General features: G+C 43.1%; 1 protein-coding gene across 6 annotated transcripts in view; it reads left to right on the forward strand.

Moving 5' to 3' along the window:
* LOC149232931 (diacylglycerol kinase 5-like) overlaps nucleotides 1–19,589 on the forward strand; it is a 249,309-nt gene that overhangs the window by 14,961 nt on the left and 214,759 nt on the right. The window lies entirely within an intron of this gene.

Raw genomic sequence — 19,589 nt, forward strand, 5'->3', positions numbered from 1 at the left:
TCGAGGCGGAGGAGGGTCTGGCAATTCTTGGTACGCAGCGATAATGGTGGCTTCAACCCGGGTCCATGATACGGGTTGATCTTCGAAGACAGCACGGTTCCGCGCAAGCCAGGTATACCATGTTGCCACGGGGGGGAGATATAATAGTTTGGTGCCCGGGTGACTGTGCGTCCATGCAGTCCACGCGCCCGAAAGTTCATCCCCACTCCAAATCCCTGCAATGCCCAATTGTGTGCGAATGTTGGTCCAAAGGGATTGTACAGCAGGACAGTTTAGGAAAATGTGATCCGAGGTTTCTGTAGCAGCCTTGCAAAAGATACACCAGGAGGGTCCATATATGGATCTGCGGGTAAGATATTCGCCCGTGGGGACGATACCTTTGAGGGCACACCAGAAAAATAATCTGGTGCGAGGTGGAGCCTTTAGCTTCCAAATGAGATGCCACCATGAATGAATTGGATCAGGAATTTTGTGAGATATGAGGGCTCTGTAACCAAATTTTGGAGTGTATAGACCATGATCCGCTATACTCCATATGAGCTCGTCTGGACCTTGTTTGATGCGAATATGTGATTCAGATAACGCAGAGATATAATTATTCCATTCCTGATGCCATTGCAGGGGGAGGTCCAGTTGCTGGGCCGATTTCCATGCTTGGGAAAAAATGTCTGTGCGAAGCTGGTCGGCGATATGAGCGAAATTCCGAATGTCGCGGTTATGTAGATGTGTGATGAGCTCATTGTTGAGGATGTGTCTGCCCCCACTGTTGATCCACGGATCGAGACCAATCCTGCCTGACAATCCATCATTAATTCTCCAAACTAGGTGGTCACGAATGAGGGGGAGGGAATGGATCAAGGCCTTCCAGGTTGATGAGCAACCCTTTGCCGACCAAGATGGTAATCTAGCCCAGTCCATAATATTCTGGGGCCATATGTATTTATGATAGGATACATGTGCCCATAGGCTTTGGCTGGTTAATAAGGTCCAACCCATCTTGGCAGCAAGTGCCATAGCGAAATCAGTTAGATCTTTGAGGCCCCATCCCCCCCATTTTTTGGGTAGTGATATTTTCTTCCAGCTAATCCAGGCAAAGATTCTTTTATCCTGACTCCCATTCCAGAGGTATCGATTGCACAGCTGCTGTAGACGCCCTAGAATGTTCCTCGGTATCCATGCAAGAGCCATCCAGAATACCGGGGTAGCCTCTAACACAGATTTAATGAGAACCAATCTGCCTGCCCTAGAGAGATATCTGTAGCTCCAGCCAGTGAGTCTTTTCTCCAGTTTGGCAACTAACCAGACCCAATCTGCAATCCTTTGGCAAGTAGGCTTCAGTTTGAATCCCAGGTATTTGAGGCCTCTATCCAGAGGGAGAATAATGTAGGGAAATACCTGAAGGGCTAGCCGGGATTCCTGTACTGAAGTACGGGTGCAAGTGATGGTGGATTTCAACTGATTTGGCAGCATACCTGTAGCAGCAGAGAAAAGTTGCAGGATCTTTGAGAAGGTCCTGGAGTCTCGTACGCTGCCATCAAGTAGTATTAGAACATCGTCCACAAAGAGCAGATGAGTAAGGGTGCAAAGGTCGGATATGCGGAGGCCCCCAACATCTCCAGTCCTTTTTGCTGAGTCCATGAGGCGACTGAGACCTTCCATGACCAAGAGGAAGAGAAGGGGTGATAGGGGGCAGCCCTGTCTCAATCCCCTTTCCGAGTGGAAAAAAGGGGAGGCCGAGCCATTAATGAGGATACTGAAGGTTGGGGAGGATATACAGGCCATAATCCAAGAGATGAAGGCATGTGGGAACCCCAGATGGATGAGGATCATTTTTAAGTATAGCCAGCTGACCCGGTCGAAAGCTTTTGAGAGGTCAATTTTGAGGAGAATGGCTTTTAGATGCCTGGTCCAGATGGAGTGCATGGCTTCTTGGGCAAGACCAATGGCCTCGTGAATCTGCCTTGATTCAAGGAAAGCAAATTGTTGCGGGGCAATGGATCGGGAGAGGATAGGTCTAATGCGATTTGCAATGGTCTTAGAAATGATTTTATAGAGGCAGTTGCATAAGGAGATAGGCCTGTAATCGTCGAAAGATTCCGGGGAGTCAGATTTAGGGATAAGTGCTATGAAAGTAGAATTGATTGCATGATAGATAGAACCCGTAGTCCTGCTCTCCTCAACCACCCCCAGCAGATCCTGTCCCAGAACGTCAAAGAAGGCCAAGTAGAATTCGATGGTCCAACCATCCGGACCAGGACTCTTGTCCTTTTTGAACCATTTCAGCACTCCTTCCAGTTCCTCAGCCGAGACCGGGTCAATAAGTGCCTCCACATCTTCGTCCTCCACAAATCTCGGGAAGTGGTTTGCCACATTGATGATATCAGGTAAATTAACTTCCCGAGGGCACTTATAAAGATTCCTGAAGTGAGTAGTGCCCAGATGGGCAAGCTTGTTAAAAGTATCAGCGATGTCACCGTCCGGGGTAGGGAGCTTCCAGATAGTATTTGCTATTTTCCTGCTCTTTGCATAGCTATGAAAGAACTTTGAGTTTTCATCCCCTGCTTGGATCCATAATGCCCTACTTCTCAGTCTGATGGATTCTTCTCTCTCTTTGAGGATCTTTACTTTTTGATTCTCCAAGTCAATAAGCCTGCATTTATCAGCAGCAGATATGAATCCCAGCCCTCTTTCGTCTGTGAGAGAGCTTAATTCAGCTTCAATATGGGTAAGCTGAGCCGAGTCTCGGTCCTGTTTCTCCTTTGCCCACAGAATTGATAAATGTTTAATTTCAGAGAGATTCCTGCAAAACCCTTTGGCGAGAGAATCTGTGTCATTGATAGGGTGTGAGGACCAGTAATCCGATACCATCTTGACATATGATGGATCCTTCAGCCAGGTATGGTTGAATTTGAAGGGTGCCTTGGGTTTCTTAAATGGACCCTGTATCTCCAAAAATATTGGATTGTGATCCGACAATCCCCCCGAGCCAACCCATTGTCTGTAGAGATGCAAGCGCTGTTGGAGGGTCCCCTTCATAAGAAATCTGTCAAGTCTGCGAGCAAGTGCAGCATCCCCAACCCTCCGATTCCTCCATGTGGGGAGAAGTCGCTGCATGGGTATATCCATAAAATTTGTTTGCTCAAGCAGATTGGTCATATAGTCAGTAATGGGGTCAATTTGTGCTGCCGAACCCCATGACTCCCTGTATCCCAGAGAGAAATTTAGATCTCCTCCAATAACAACCCGGTCTTCATTCATCATAGAGAGATGTAGTAGATGCTGCCAGAATGATTCTCTCTGGGAGCAGGGGGCATAAACATTGACCATTCTGAGGTTCATACCAAGATCAGCGGAGAAAATGTCCATCCCTAGAAACCCCGCTCCTCCCCAAGTCGAGTCCACCTTGATGGAGCGAGGGTTGATGCCTATGGCCAGACCTCCAGATCGGCCCACGGCATCAATGGCAGAAAAGTTCCAGCCAGGGGTCAAGGCTTGCATGGACCGAGTTAACTGATCAGCAGTACAGAGAGTCTCTTGGAGCATGATGATGTCGATTGGTTCAGATTCAATGAGCCTCTTCATGGCTAGTTTCTTGGAGGAACTAGCCAGTCCTCTGCAGTTAAAAGATAGGCACTTCATGGGGGAACACCTCTCGGGGTGTGTCCTGCTCTAAGGACCCCGTCAATGGTCGATTGTCGACCAGATACAACCTCTGCCCCGGCTTGTTTAATAGCCTTTGAGAGGTGGGATTTTCTCCCTCTGGAGCTCAAGGAACCCCCCTCAGGTATCACTATGCCCAATCCCGAATGGCTGACAGAAGGCTCTTTTGCTAGAGTTCGAGACCTGAGAAAATATGAATGAGGTGGGGAGGGCTCCGAGGGGGGCAGGTGGGAGCTAGCCACGGGGGATGAGGTGGATATGATAGGATCAGTGGTGCAGATATGTGGAGAAGATGATAGAGCACAGTGTATCATGGAAGTCTGAGGGGAGGATCCATAATTATGCATAACATCAAAAGTAGAAAGCAAGGGATGGTAAGGAGAATCCGAGACCGTACCCGCTTCTGCTGCTGTGCGTGCCCTGGTCTTTGGAGGCGAGGGCTGCCGAAGTCCCGGATCGACCACAGGAGATGCTGACGGAGGAGGCGGTCCCGAAGAGGAAGGACGAGAGGTAATGGGAGATGCCGTCCTGGTTGGAGCTGGGGTCCCTTTCGGAGAGTCTTCTGTTTTCTTGTTGAGTGGGCAGTCCTTCGCAAGGTGTCCTACTTTGTGGCATCGTCTGCAACGGAAGGGGACTCCTTCATAGTCCAATAGCTGCACTCTGATACACCTTCCCCATTGTAGGGTGATTTGTTCCTCAAGTCCTTCCCGGGTGTCTAGATGGACCAGTACCCGCGCTAGGGTCCGGCTCCCCGATTCAACATAAGTGCGATCATAATCCAGATACGTCCCCAGGGCATTTCCAACCCTAATGAAAACTTCTTCAGCCCAAAACGGCAATGGTAGTCCTGGTAGGCGCACCCAAATTGGTCCGGCTCCGAGCTGTTCCTTTTCTGGGTCGAAGAGGGGATTCCATCTCTTTAGGAGGACTGGAGCCATTTCAATATGCCAGTACCTGCCCAAGACCAAATTTGTGTGGCCTTCCTTGGAGAAATGAAGGGAAAACCATCCTCTGGGGAGGACATGTACCGCCGGAAGATCAGAGAGAACTCCGCCCCAGATCTCCTGTACCCACTGTTTGAGCCTCTTCACCGAGTAGGTTCTTCCCCTGACGTGCCCAACCAACACAGTGTTTGCAATGTCCATATATTCACCGAGAGGCTTCGATTCGTCGAATTTGATAGAGATATCCTTGGCTGTAGCCCTAACACACTTAATCTTCTTTTTGGAGGTGCGGGGAGCCGACGGATGGTCGACCAGGGGATTAGTGATACCATCCAGGGATGGGGGTTTTGCGGGCCGAATGATGACAGCAGGTGTTTCAAAGCATCCGGAGGGGCGAGCTCCCGAAACAGGGGGGAGTGATGCAGGGGGAACCGACGGGGGGGGGAGGGCACCGAAAGGAGTGGAGGGGCCAGCGGATCGAAGGAGGGCGAAGGAGGCGTATGAGTAGCCAAGAATTGCAGAGAGCCCGGCGAGAGAGGGGGGACCTCAAATGGCGGAGATTCAATAGGGTAAGAACCGGCAGAGATCTGAGAGGTTCGATGCGCAGCAGTCGAGATGGGGTGCGGGAGCTGCTGCAATTCCGGAGCAGTAGAAGACGAAGACGGCGCAAATCGAGATCGAGAGGCTATGCTAGGGTTCCTGAAAATGGACTTTTCCGGCGAAGGATCTTCCGAATAATCCACCGCCTCAAGCTCCATGTCAGCCATAACTGTCCCTAGTAACGGCGACCGAAAAAGACTGGTGGAGTATCCGATGGTGATGCTGTTGCTGTATTGTCCCAGCGCTGTGACCGCGGCGATAGAACCGTTCGAATAACCCTAGCCGCGACGTTCTGCAGTCGACAGCGAATAGATCTTCAGCCTAACCCCGTACGCGCGCGCTCCCTTCATTTCATTTCATTTCATGGTTATGTTACTTTTCTGGTTAGTGCAGTTATCGTAGTTCGGTCACTTAGCACATGATTCTCGTTAAATTTATGATATCTAGAAACATGTAGTTTAATGCCTACAACCCATATATAAATGAATGTGCACATAAAAAAGACACTGGGAATTACAGTGGACAAAACCCCTAGTCGGGTTATACTCCACTTAAAGCATAAGTGGAGTATACTATAAGGTCAGATTGTAACTTCTTACACGATCAAATATAGGTTGTATGCTTTCCTAGTAACATGAACATTCAAAAGGATAACTTGTTTCGTGTCTCACGTGCTCTTAGTAACATGCCCATTCAAACATGTAATTGATTGCATGTCTCAAACACACTAATGTGCCCAATCTACACGCTAACATTGAAAATCTCACACACTAACACATAACAAGTACAAGTTGCTTTTCGACAATCCCCCATAATGAATACCTGTTGAGACTTTGTCCTATCGACCTGCTCCAACTGGCCCCCATGACATCTCCATGTTGTACTTGTCAAGGACCGTTGCCATAAGTTGTCCCTGACATCTCCATTTTCAACCAGTCCCCAACATCTCAGATCAACAAAGGATATGGATCCTTAGCCCTTCTCGAGAGACAATGTTTTCGACATCACTTCCAGGCCATCTTGTCCAAGATGAGCCTCATGGACTGTTGATTTGGGGTAGCATTGGATGTGCTTTAGCCACGAAATTTGGTGGAGAGGTTGGGGCAAATGAGATCTCCGATACCCAGAAAGGGTTTGGGTAGATTCTAAATAGTTCAGGAGATATTAAAATAATTAATATTTTTAATGGAGTCCTTAAGTCTAAACTTAGGGAAAATAACATATTAATATGTATTAATATGAAATGTGTTAGAATGGTCTAAAAGACATGGATCAAGCCAGATCTAATCTTAGCCATTGGTTAGGGACTTAATTTCGGCTGTTGATTTGTCAACGAGAAAAGTATAAATAGAAGGCTTGAGGGTCACTTGGAGGACATACTGAGGGAGACTAGTCAGTTCAATTTCTGGAGCGGGGTTAACTGAGAAATTGAACCAGTGGTCTGGAGAGCAGTCGGGAGGCAGCAAGTATGGAACAGAGAGACGGGGGATCAGCGCAGAGGCAGAAGAGGCAGATGCAGAGCTAGAGGGAGCCACGCAGAGGCAACAGAGATTGCGCAAAGCCAAAAGGGCATGCGTCATCCACACAAAGGCTGCAGGAGTGACATAGAGAGCCAGAGAGGCTGCGCAAAGTATCAGTAGGCTGACGTAGAGGGTTTCAGGCTGACACAAAGGTTAGTAGGGCTTACGCTGGGTTCAGAAGAAGTGTTGGAAAATTTGTCTATTTGTGGGTAAGCCAGTTTGGCACCCTGTTGTACTAGAAAATTGCTGAATAATAAAATCCTCCCTTGTTGCACCGGTTTTCCCACATTGGGTTTTTCCGGGGACATTAGTCCAAAATAACTGTGTCAATGTGTTGATTCTTGTGCATATGTTTGTTTCTGTATTACGGTGTGATATCTACAGCAGTATTTATTTTAATGTTTGTTGAAGTAATTTCATGAATAACTTATGGTGAAATAAGTAGGAAAAGTAAATCAATTGCTGCAGTGATAGAATTTTCACATGGTATCAGAGCGAGTAATCAGAGACAAAGGGAAAATCAGTTATGGGTCGAGACCACGATGCAGAGGCATCCACCTCAGGGGACTCACGCAGATTTTCAGAAGATTGCACAAGAGAAAGAGATTTCGATTTCTCTATGTTGGCTTCCAGGTTGGAAGAAGAAGTGGCGTGCATGACTAGTGCTGCATCATCAGAAGTATGGTATATAGACAGTGGAGCCTCATGGCATATGACAGGAATCAGGGAGTGTTTCTCAGAATATCGAGAAGAGAAGATGAAATTTCAGATCACCATGGGGAACAAGGCAAAGTGTACTCTAGTAGGAAATGGTACCATAGTTTTTCAGACAGAATCAGGAGAGCGGTTCCATGCCACAAATGTGCTGCATGTACTAGGATTGGGGATGAACTTACTTTCCGTGTCACAACTATAAGGCAAGGGCTATGACGTCTACTTCATCAAAGAAAAGGTATATGTCAAACACCCGAGTTGGAAAAAGAAAGTGCAGATCGGGATCAAAAGTAATCGGTTGTATAGATCACAACTAGAATCTCTAATGGAACTAATAGGTAGTCATTGGGACAAGGACTTGAACAAACTATGGCACAAAAGGATGGGTCACTTGCACCATGGAGCTCTGAGAATTCTTAGGAGCATTGTAATAGGAGTTCCGGATCTGAGTATAGAATGAGATGATGTATGCAGGGGATGTGCTCTAGGAAAGTATGCCAAGGCGACATTTCCTAGGAGCAAACATAGGGCCAAGAGTGTACTAGGATTGATACACTTAGATATCTGCGGACCTATGTCCGTCAAAGCTCTCAGCAGTGCCAAGTATTTCCTTACCTTCATTGATGACCACTTAAGGAAAACTTGGATTTATTTTCTGAAAACCAAGGAAGAGGTTTTTTGTCGATTCAAGGAGTTCAAGGCTCTAGTGGAGAATTTGACTGGTAAGAAAATAAAAGTCTTGTGCTCAAATAATGGTGGAGAGTATGTCGATAAGGACTTCACTGATTATTGCGCTAAGGAGGGCATCAAAAGAGAGTGGACAACTCCCTACAATCCGGAGCAGAATGGGGTGGCAGAAAGGAAAAACAGGACTATTGTAGAAGCAACTAGGGCCATGCTGTATGATCAGGATATGCCAAAATTCTTGTGGGTGGAAGCATGCAACACAACTGTCTACGTTTAGAACAAGACTCCTCATCGGGCATTGGGCAAGATTACTCCAGAGAAAGTCTTCATTGGGAAGACGCCTGAAGTCAGTCATTTCAGGATATTTGGGAGTTTAGCATATTGCCGCATACCCGAAGAAAAGAGGAAGAAGCTGGATTAGACTGTAGAAAAGGGGTATCTGGTGGGATATAGCGAGAACGCTAAGGCATACAGAATCTATCTTCCAGGGAGCAGGAAGGTAGTAGTACGACGAGATGTAAAGTTCATGGAGGACAGAGCCTTTAGAAGATCTCGCGAAATGCCTTCCAAGGAGCAGTTGAAAGAGGATCCATTGGTCATGCCTCTTCAACCAACGGAAGTGAAGAATTCTTCCTCAGGTCAGGATGAAAAGGAGGAGCGAACATAAGCCCCTGCTGGCATAGGAAGAACTAGCAGAGAACTTCATCAGATTCTGCGTGATGCAGAGAACTTCATAGGTGAGCCAAGGAATAGTAAGAGGGAGTGAAAATAACCAGATAGGTATCAGGCGTTAGTAGCTCAGGATGGGGAGCTTGCCAGTTTCAAGGAGGCAGCTCAGCATCAGGTCTGGCTAGATGCGATGGTGGAGGAGTATAAATCCATAATGGTGAATGATGTCTGGGAGGTGGTATCAAGGCCTCAAGACAGATCTGTGGTAGGTTCAAGATGGATCTACAAGATCAAATATGCTGCGGACGACAGTGTTGAGAATTACAAGGACAGGTTTGTGGCTAAGGAGTATGCTCAAAAGGAAGGGATTGACTATGTGGAAACCTTCGCCTCGGTAGCCAAGTATACGTCTATTAGGAGCGTGATATCTCTTGCAGCCCAGATGGGATGGGAGATCCATCATATGGATGTCAAGACTGCATTTCTGAACGGGGTAATAGAAGAAGAGGTATACATTAAACAACCAGAGGGCTTTGAAACTCATGAGAAGAAGTCTCATGTATGCAGACTGAAGAAAGCCTTGTATGGGCTGAAGCAGGCACTGAGAGCGTGGTATGGTCGAATAGATGGCTACTTGCAGAAGATGGGGTTTGTCAAGAGTGACGCGGATCCGAATCTCTACTATTTGGTCGTAGAGAACGAGTCACTTATCTTAGTATTATATGTGGATGATCTCTTTCTGACAGGATCATCCAGACTCATTGAGGACTGCAAGAAGAATCTAGCCACAGAGTTTGATATGAAGGATCTGGGACGAATGCACTACTTCCTAGGGTTGGAAGTTTGGCAGCAGAAAGGAGAAATCTTCCTTGGGCAAGGGAGGTATGCTATAGAGATCCTGAAAAGGTTCGGGATGGGAGACTGTAGACCTATGGCTATGCCAATGATCACCAACTGGAAGAAGATTGATGCATCAGAAGACAAGGATGTCGATCCCACCCTATACCGATAGCTCATAGGGTCCCTGATGTATCTGGTCAATACCAGGCCAGATATTTGCTACGCTGTCAACACCCTCAGTCAGTTCATGGTGGAACCAAAGAGGGCACACTGGGCAGTAGCCAAACATGTTCTCAGGTATTTATAGGGAACAATTGATTATGGGCTCTTATATACCAAGGGGAAGGATATTAGGTTGAGTGGATTTGCTGATGTAGATTGGGCAGGAAGTTCAGTGGATCGGAAAAGTACCTCTGGGTACTGTTTCAACATTGGATCAGGGATGACCTCCTGGTGCAGTAGGAAACAGAAGTCCGTGGCTCTGAGCTCATATGAGGCAGAATATATGGCAGCAAGAACAACTTCGTGTAAGGCCATATGGCTTAGAAAACTACTGGTGAACCTATTCAAAAGAAATATGGAGGCGACCAGGATCATGTGTGATAATCAGAGTTGCATCAAACTCTCCGAGAATCCAGTATTCCATGATAGGCCGAAGCATATTGATATCCGGTGTCACTTTGTCAGAGATTGTGTCCAACGAGGAGCTGTACAGTTGAGCTACACTCCTATAGGAGAACAAGTGGCAGATATCCTCACCAAGACCCTTGGAAAGTCAAAATTTGACTACTTTAGGGAAAAGATGGGGATGGTAAAGAACCCCTTTCAGAAGTAGTGTGTTAGCAGCACAAATGAAGAGGGAGTTGCAGTGCAGATGCAGTGTTGGGAGAAAGGACCACCGGCAGCGCAGATGCAGAGAGAGTTTCAGTGTGGATGCAGTGTTGGGAGAAAGCATAGCTACCAAATTTGTCCGTATCAGAGAAAAAATACAGAAATTTGGGAATTTGATTCGTACATCGAATAATTCGGTCAAAATTCGATTCGGTTCATGTAGCTTCGCTTATATTTGGTTCATGTACTTTATTGCAGGGAATAGTAAGTGCAATGATCTCTGAGCACAAAATAGATAGTTGCTGAATCGTAGGTAAGAAATGGAAAGGTTGCCGAATTGAGAAAAATTCTGAGTTTTAAAATTTAGTGTGGTTTCCAAGAGATTAAAAGGCTGATTTTTAAAATTTAGTGTGGTTTCAAAGAGATTAAAAAGCTGAGAAAACAAGGAAATAAATAATTTGAGTAAAATCTTCAAAAAGTTGAGAAAACAAGGAAATAAATAATTTGAGTAAAATCTTCAAAATATAATGGTAGGGTCACATGTAAGAAATGGAAAGGTTGCCAGAGTGAGTAAATTTCTTAGTTTTAAGTTTCAGTGTTGTCTGACAGAGTTTAAAAAGCTGAGATAACAAGTAAAGAAATAATAAAAAACAGAACAAGGAAAGGAAAGAAATAATTAATTGAAGAAAATTTTTATAATAATTAATTGATTTTTTAAATATTATAAAAATACGTTTTGAATATTTAATTTATAAATATGTATTAATTATAAAAGATTTTAGAGGAAATTTGAAATTAAAGAGATAGTTTTGAGTTTTGAATATTTAATTTTTAAATAAATATTAACTATAAAAATATTTTAGATTAGATTTGAAAGTAAGAGGGAATTTTGAATTTTGAAAAGAGAGATTTTGGAAATAAGACAAGTGTGGTTGTCATTTTGTTAAGTAAACAATAAATATAAACAATTTTATATTGATTAAAATTATTAAAAATTATTTATATTTCAAATGTTTAAGATATATACTTTCGAATTTTTTCCGAATTGAAAATTTCTCATCCAAATTTTTATCGTATCTTATCGTATTCGAATTTGGTAACTTTGGGAGAAAGGACTAGCAACAGCACGGATGCAGAGGGAGTTGTCGTAAAGATGCAACAGTGGCAATAACAGAGTCATGGGTAGCAATACAGGATGCAACAATGCAAAGGATGTTGGGTAGGGAGGCTTAACATCAGCACAGGGACCGATGTCGGAAGATTAGGGTGATACTCAGTGAGGAGTATTACTAGTGCATAGTCCTCCCTAAGAGGGAGTGTTGATTTGGGGTAGCATCGGATGTGCTCTAGCAACGAAATTTGGTGGAGAGGTTGGAGCACATGAGATTTCCAATACCCAGAAAGGGTTTGGGCAGATTCTAAACAGTTTAGGAGATATTAAAATAATTAATATTTTTAATGGAGTCCCAAGTCTAAACTTAGGGAAAATAAAATATTAATGTGTATTAATATGAAACTGTGTTAGAATGGTCCAAAAGACATGGATCAAGCCAGATCTAATCTTAGCCATTGATTAGGGACTTAATCTCGCCCGTTGATTTGTCAACAAGAAAAGTATAAAGAGGAGGCTTGAGGGTCACTTGGAGAACACACTGAGGGAGACCAATCAATTCAATTTCTGGAGCGGGGTTAGCTGAGAAATTGAGCTAGTGGTCTGGAGAGCAGTGAGGAGGCAACAAGTACGGAACAGAGAGACGTGAGATCAGCGCAGAGGCAGATGCAGAGCCAGAGAGAGCCACGCAAAGACAGTAGAGACTGTGTAGAGCCAGAAGGGCATGCATCATCCATGCAGAGGCTGCAGGAATGACGCAGAGAGCCAGAGAGGCTGCGCAAAGCCTCAGTAGGTTGACATAGAGGGTTTCAGGTTGACGCAAAGGTCAGTAGGGCCTACACTGGGTTCAAAAGAAATGCTGGAAAATTTGTCTATCTGTGGGTAAGCCAGTTTGGCACCCTATTGTACTAGAAATTGCTGAATAATAAAATCCTCCCTTGCTGCACCGATTTTCCCGCATTGGGGTTTTCCAGGGACATTAGTCCAAAATAACTATGTCAATGTGTTGATTCTTGTGCATATGTTTGTTTTTGTATTATGGTGTGATATCTGCAGCAGTATTTATTTTAATGCTTGTTGAAGTAATTTCATAAATAACTTATGGTGAAATAAGTAGGAAAAGTAAATCAATTGCTGCAGTGATAGAATTTTCACATGGACACCTTGATTCGACCCACTGTTCTATATGGCTAAGAGATTTGGGGACCGTCTTTACTTGAGTCAGATTGGGCTTCAGTTGAGAGAGTCCAGACTCTTCTTCTCTGCCACATCATTAGGTGCAAACATGCAATACCTCAACACATCATCCTTACAGAGTTTGGAACTCAACCCTTTCGGCTTGAAACAGTCTCCAGTTTGGTCTCATTCTTGCATCGTGTCTGGGGATTTGGAGACTTGATAAAGAGTAGGGACTGTTACCCTTACTTTGCATATTGCTCTTTTGAGACTATTGCTCGTTCTACTCCCTCAGGCCGGGCTAGATGTTGGTTTACAGGAGTTTCAAATCTCTTATAGTTAGTGGGAATTCAGTTGGATCGTCTCCCTCCTTTTCGATATTCCTTGGATGCTCCTAGTCACCTTCCACCTACTAGACAAGAGTTGAACAAGATCATCAGGGAGGACATCTACAAGCAGTTCATCCAGGTCACCTGGGTCAATCCTCCGGGAGGCTTGCGCCCAAAGATGGCCTTCTACACTGAGCACTTCTTGGAGTTGAGAGACAGGCTCATTATTCGACCCCAGTATACGTTTCACCACTGGATGCATGCTCTTCCCATTCCTCTAGGTCAGTTCAGAGTAGGTTATCATAGACTTCGGGTAGAGATGGACCACCAGATTAATAGACCAGACATAATCTTTCAGGATGTCATTTACAGGAAGTAGAGACCGTGGTGCACTTCATTTTTGGATGCCCTCTCTAAAACGAGATCAGAGGAAGGTTCCATTGCTTGTTCAGAGACTCTCAGACCCTCAAAATTTTTCAGGTATCCCGATCAGAGATGTTTGGCCCTATATATGCAGGAGGCTCTCAGGTTTCGAGCGCATATTCTTCAGCCTCCCATCAGACCAGACCCCACACAAAGGATCATGACATTTTTCAGGGTACTACCTTCAGACAAGGGCACAAAGAGAATGATTGATACCGTTTCATATCCAAACTCTAGACCAGTGAGGATCCGTGGGACCTCACCCCGCCACACGAGACCTCAGCAGCTAAACCGTCTCAGATCCATCCCTGGGAGACGGACTAGGTCCTCCAGACCTCAGCAGTGCACAAACTCCCCCAAACAATGAGTTAGTGGATAGTCCACACCTCCCACTGACCCTTCATCAGGCCAACAAACTTTGTGGAATTTTTTTCAGTGCTCTTCAGTCAGTCTCGGATGTTAGGAGAGATGGGTCTGATCCTCTTCGTCAGGGCATTCCATACATTGTATCTTTTATGTTCCTGCATTGTACCTTTTATATTCATGCATTATATTTTTTATAGGAGACCGTTTGGTTCTCCCGCATTTTATGGACATCATTGTATTCAACAGTCCCTTTGACCTACTTTGTGGTCATTAGTTGGACATAAATATAATTATATTTATCTACATGACAATTATGAAGTTTGTCACTTAATTGTGTATTCAGCCACACTCTTAGACATCTTGAATATGACAATCATGTAGGCAACTCAGCACAACTGTCAACAAACAAGATCCATTCAGCAAGAGAAAAATAACAACATTCACTGTGGGATCATTCTCAATCATGCTTCTCCACAGGCTGTCCTCCGATGCCACAACCAATATCATATCTACCAGATGTGCCACTGAAGCTGCTGTGTCTGGTGAACTCAGCTCTGGTTTCATACTGTTCATCACGGCCTGATGCACCACTAGCCCCATTACTGGCACCATCATTATAACCAATGCCCCTGCCGGAACTGTGGCCCTGGCCTGCATTGGTGCTGGAACAATAAGTGTCACTTAAAACCACACTGTGGATTGTGCTAAAATTGGTTATGCTCCATCAACCCCTCTCTTTTGCTTCTGCTGCAGCCCTCTCTGCAATAAGTCTCTTTTACTGGTTCCCTCGCTTCTGCTTCTCATTTTAGAGCCTTAGCATCTGCTCTAACACACATTTGCAAAGGCTTTTTCTCCATTTACTTATTTATTTCTTTAATTTATATTTTTGGGCATCCTCCACATTGCTATAGCTCTCACCACCGCCACTGCATAGACCTTGTATTTATAACATTGCAAATGAGCAATGCCTTAGGGCTTCTGTTATGGGTTAGACTTTTGTTCCAATTGAGTGTGTTGTACCACTCAAGAAGCCTAGTCACCATGCGGCTCCAGTGTGACCTTGTTAGTTGAGAATGGTCATTAACTTTTTATCACTCGACTATACCTAACCAAAGCGTCCTGACTGAACCTAAGCCAGGCATCATAGATTGAGAAGAATGTCAAGTGCTTTTTTTCACTATAGGCGATGCTACACCATCGTCACCCAACCATCCCTGAGCCAGCTGCACTTAAACAATTGATTGCCCAGTTTTAGATTGTGCTGTCATCCATCTAGGCCAACACTTAATAGTCCCAGAAGATCATGCCTCTGCTTCATTAGGCATTCACATACCTTCAGTACATTCATCATGTTAGATTGTGTCGTCCTTTGTCGAAGCCTGCTATATAGTGCCTTGTGGGTCATCCACCCTCACTTGGCTAAATATCCTTGGTGCTCCCAACCAATGCACTAGTACACCATCCTAACCGTCTTACCCAAGGCAATCAGACATTCAGACTTGCTGTGCCCTTCATCATGTCAATGCCATTGGCACCTCAAGTAGGGTTGGGTTTTGAGCTTGTTGTCGCACAGATTGACACGACAACGCTCAGACCGGGGGCTGTCACTCTGATCCCCGATCCCTCCGTTTAAACCTGTCTCCCGCGGCTAAGGGGGGTAGTCCCTGTGAGATGATGAGACCAACCGTCGACCAGTTGGTTGGGAGACACGAGACACGATATGAAAAATCACCAGATAGATTTGATTAACTTAGCAGACCAATGCCTTAATAGATTGTGGTTAAAACGATTACTTGTTAGATGATATAGAAACATGAACTGTGAACAACAATCATTTGTCATCAGCTAAATCACAATGCTCTTAAAATGACCAAAACGATATCCAGTAACTGAAAATTTTGAAAGATGAATGCTTTAAATCACCACGAGAATCGTAAATCATTCACCAGATATCGTATTCGCATCTCGACTTGAAAATTTAGATCTCAGCATGAAAGATATGACAATTCCCGAAAATAACTGGATCTAAAAATTTCCACAATATTTTTATATTTTTTCGAATTTTTTTTTTTTTTTTAAAGCAAAATAAAATTTAAAACTAAAAGTATCTATGCTAAAACAAAATTTAAAATCAAAAAATCTAAATAAAACTAAGCTTAACCTTAAACTAAACTTTAAAAAAAAATAAATTGAAATCTAACTAAAAGACAAATCTAAAACATAAAATTTAAACCTATATAAAACTATACAAATATTTAATCTAAAGTCTAAAAACTTAAATAAAATCTTTTTATTTTTTGAAATTGAAATTATTTAAAATCTTAACAAATAAAATCCTAAGCTAAAATAATAAATATTAAATCAAAATTTTTAAATGATTAAAATCTAACAAAGAACTTAACGCATTTCTTTCGTTTTTTTTTTATTTTTTATTTTGAATCTTTATAAAAATCCTAAGGCAAAAGAAAACGAAACTATACAAAACCTTTTAAATAAATTAAAACCTAAATAAGATAAAACCTAAACTAAATAAAAATTGAATTAAAATCTAAATTATGATCTACGCTAATTTAAATTAAAAACTAAAATTAAAATCTAAAAAAAAAACTATAATTTTTTTTAAATCTAAACCTAATGAAACTTGAACTAAACGTAAATAAAAAACTACGCAAATGTATACATAAACCCAAAACGATGATACCTGACCCAGTCAATGGAAAAATTTAACGCGGAAAGCATAAACCTTCGACCAGGGAACGATTTAAAGCACGCGGGAATGGATCGATTTTAGATGTCCAGGCGAAATGGTCAGGTTTCATATAGTCGACAGCGGCAGTTAAGTGTCCAGGCGAAAGGTCGGGCTTTATACACAGTCGACGACGGCAAAGTTTTCGACACAGTTAAAACCACAACCGCAGGATGCATACGCCCACACTGCTGGTGTCTGACGGAGAAAGGCGTTCAACGCTCCTGATGCCTGCGCGTAAACACTAAAGCGAAAACGTGCTTGCCTTGATCACAGTCGAATGCAGGTATCTCGCTTGTTTAACCCAGAGCTTGACGGTATTGCCTGTGCTGAATGCTCCCAAAAACACAAGTCTGCAAATGTACGTGTACCAACGGAGGCGATTGAGGAAAACGCTGCGACTTTAACTGATCACATTTACCATGAAACCCAAAGAAATTCCTGCGCAGAACAATCAGAGGGACACGCCGTCTGTATGAATGAAATTTTGAGTATCAATGAATTATTTGATGACGCCCACGCTGAAACTGTTGCTCGTCTGACTAAACGGAGTTTTCGGCACGCTTCTTTTACGCAAGGTGTTTAGCTGAACCAGAGACAGGAGTATTGGTGTGTGACAGTCATTCTAGGTTGCCCCAGAAGCAAGCCGGTATCTGCAACAGGAATTCTGCCTGAAACAAGGACTTTGGATACAACACTGAGTAGCGTGATCGAACAGATCTACAAAATAAATTTGTCCCTGTGGCAGATTTAAATACTGAGAAATGTTCAGAAAACCCTTGAAATTCTCAAAGTAAACCATGCACTCTGAAATGATGAAATCACCCAAAAAATAATATGTAGACAAAACCGAAATCAAAACCCTAATAAAAAAAAAATTGAAACCCTAGAACAGTTAAATAATGTACAAAATTTGGCTCCTTAACAGCTAGATTCAGCAATGAGCACAGAAATATTTTTAAAGAAACAGAAATTTTAGGTTTTCACTGTGAAGAACTTCAGAAAATCTCTCATGCAACTTAGAAAAATAAACCGAATGATAGACCCAGGATCAAATCCAACTGGGCTCAGCAAAAAATGCTTGTGGGAGTTGGCTGGTTCAGCCGAGAACTTCCCTGAACACCCACAAAATTCCTTCAGAAAATGTTTTTTGCACAGCTCAAAACAACCATCAGTAAAGAGGGCAAAAATGCTGCTAGATCTCAGGAAGTAATGGAGATACCTGCCATTACTTCAGAAACCCTAACAACACCCAAACCCTAGCAAGTGAACAAGATACCTGTGTTCACAATACTCTACAAAAAAGCTATTATTAACGGCTGAAAATAATATATGCAGAAAATTAAACAATCTCACAGCATTTCAAGAGAGTAACACCAGCAAGATATAGACCCCAAAGTCTTCTTTTATTAACCAGAAACAGATTTACAAGAGAGCTTCTTCAGTCTTAGACTCACAGATCAGATGATCTGAAAATGACTCCTAGCACCCTATTTAAAGAAAATGATCCCAACGACTAGTTCGAGTGATCCATGTAGAAATGATCTCGACCGTTGATGAGGATCAAGACATCTCTTGATCTCATCGGTCGATTTATTCACTTAAAATATTATTATTTTATTAGTTAGGGTTTTTGTTTTATTTTTTAATTTTTTATTATTTTTTTATTTATTTCATTTTTTAATTTTTATTTATTTTATTATTTTTATTCATGTTTTTAATTTCTTAATTCATTTTAAAATGGATCATCGAACTAAGCCTTCGGAAACATCACCTAGGACCTAGGACTTAGGACTCATGAGGGGATTCAAAACATTTTTCGACCCTCAAGACACATTTCATGATGACTTTTACAAATTTACATCTTAAGGGGGAAAACCCCTTTAATACAGACCCTCACAAATCACCCAGTTCTGCGACACAACTATAATCTAGCAGATTAACACACTAGGATTCTCCTAAAGTTCTAATGACAAAATGCATCCCGACTTTGGGGTCAGGTTTGAAGGAAAACTCTGCCGATCATGGATCGGTGAGACGAAAAACCTTCCGGGACGTAGATTACCATTAGAAAGTTAGGTCCACCTAGGCAATTTTACATACACGACTCATATCTGCTAAGATTATTTACAATTAATACATGCAGACTGGGTTTACAATCAAAATGATGAAACTGCTGATGACTGCAGGATGGCTCGGACACATAGATCAGGTGCTGCCCCTTTTTGCCAAGAAAAGGGTGGGTGTATTGCATGGGTAGTTGACCGGTAGTGGTCAACAGAGCTTACACCAAAATCCATTACAGCTTCCCTTTCACATGCAAGCTATGGTCAACAACTGCTCTGACTTCAATCCACACTTATCTCCTTTAGGCACCATTAGAGCCTCTGCTGCCATCACTATAGTGCGATACACAGCTACTGTAGCCGTTGCCACCACTGTCTTCATGACCACCTCCATAGACGTTAGCATTGGAAGTAGAGAACCATGGAACCAAAGAGGACAGGTCACCCCTAGCTATCACTTCAGCAGAACATTCACCAGAGGCATCAGATCCATCCCAGTTGCAACCATGGACACCTTTTTCTCGACAAGAAACACCATTGCTGCTCCAAACAACCAGAACTGTGAGAAAGGATGGATTTCCATGACTCAAATGGGGATTACAATGACTGAGATGTGCAGGATTCATACTTAGCATAATCTACGAAACTGGTTCTGATACCATATTAAATTTACAATATAGAACCATGCAGATTAATTACTACACTAGCTATACACAATGATACAAAGGACCATATATTTAAGGTGAGACGATAATTTATCTTACCACTAATTGTAGGTCCCATGCTCTTCTTGCATGTTTCACACGCACTTAGGAGCAAGCTCAATTATACATGTAACTCCTTGCATGTCTTGCATGTACAAGCCCAATCACACGTGATTCCTAAATTGTATAGCACACACTTAGTA

This window comes from Pinus tabuliformis, chromosome J (assembly GCF_031772625.1).
Source record: "Pinus tabuliformis cultivar Carrire ecotype Pingquan chromosome J, CPIR1, whole genome shotgun sequence".
NCBI classification, from domain to species: domain Eukaryota; kingdom Viridiplantae; phylum Streptophyta; class Pinopsida; order Pinales; family Pinaceae; genus Pinus; species Pinus tabuliformis.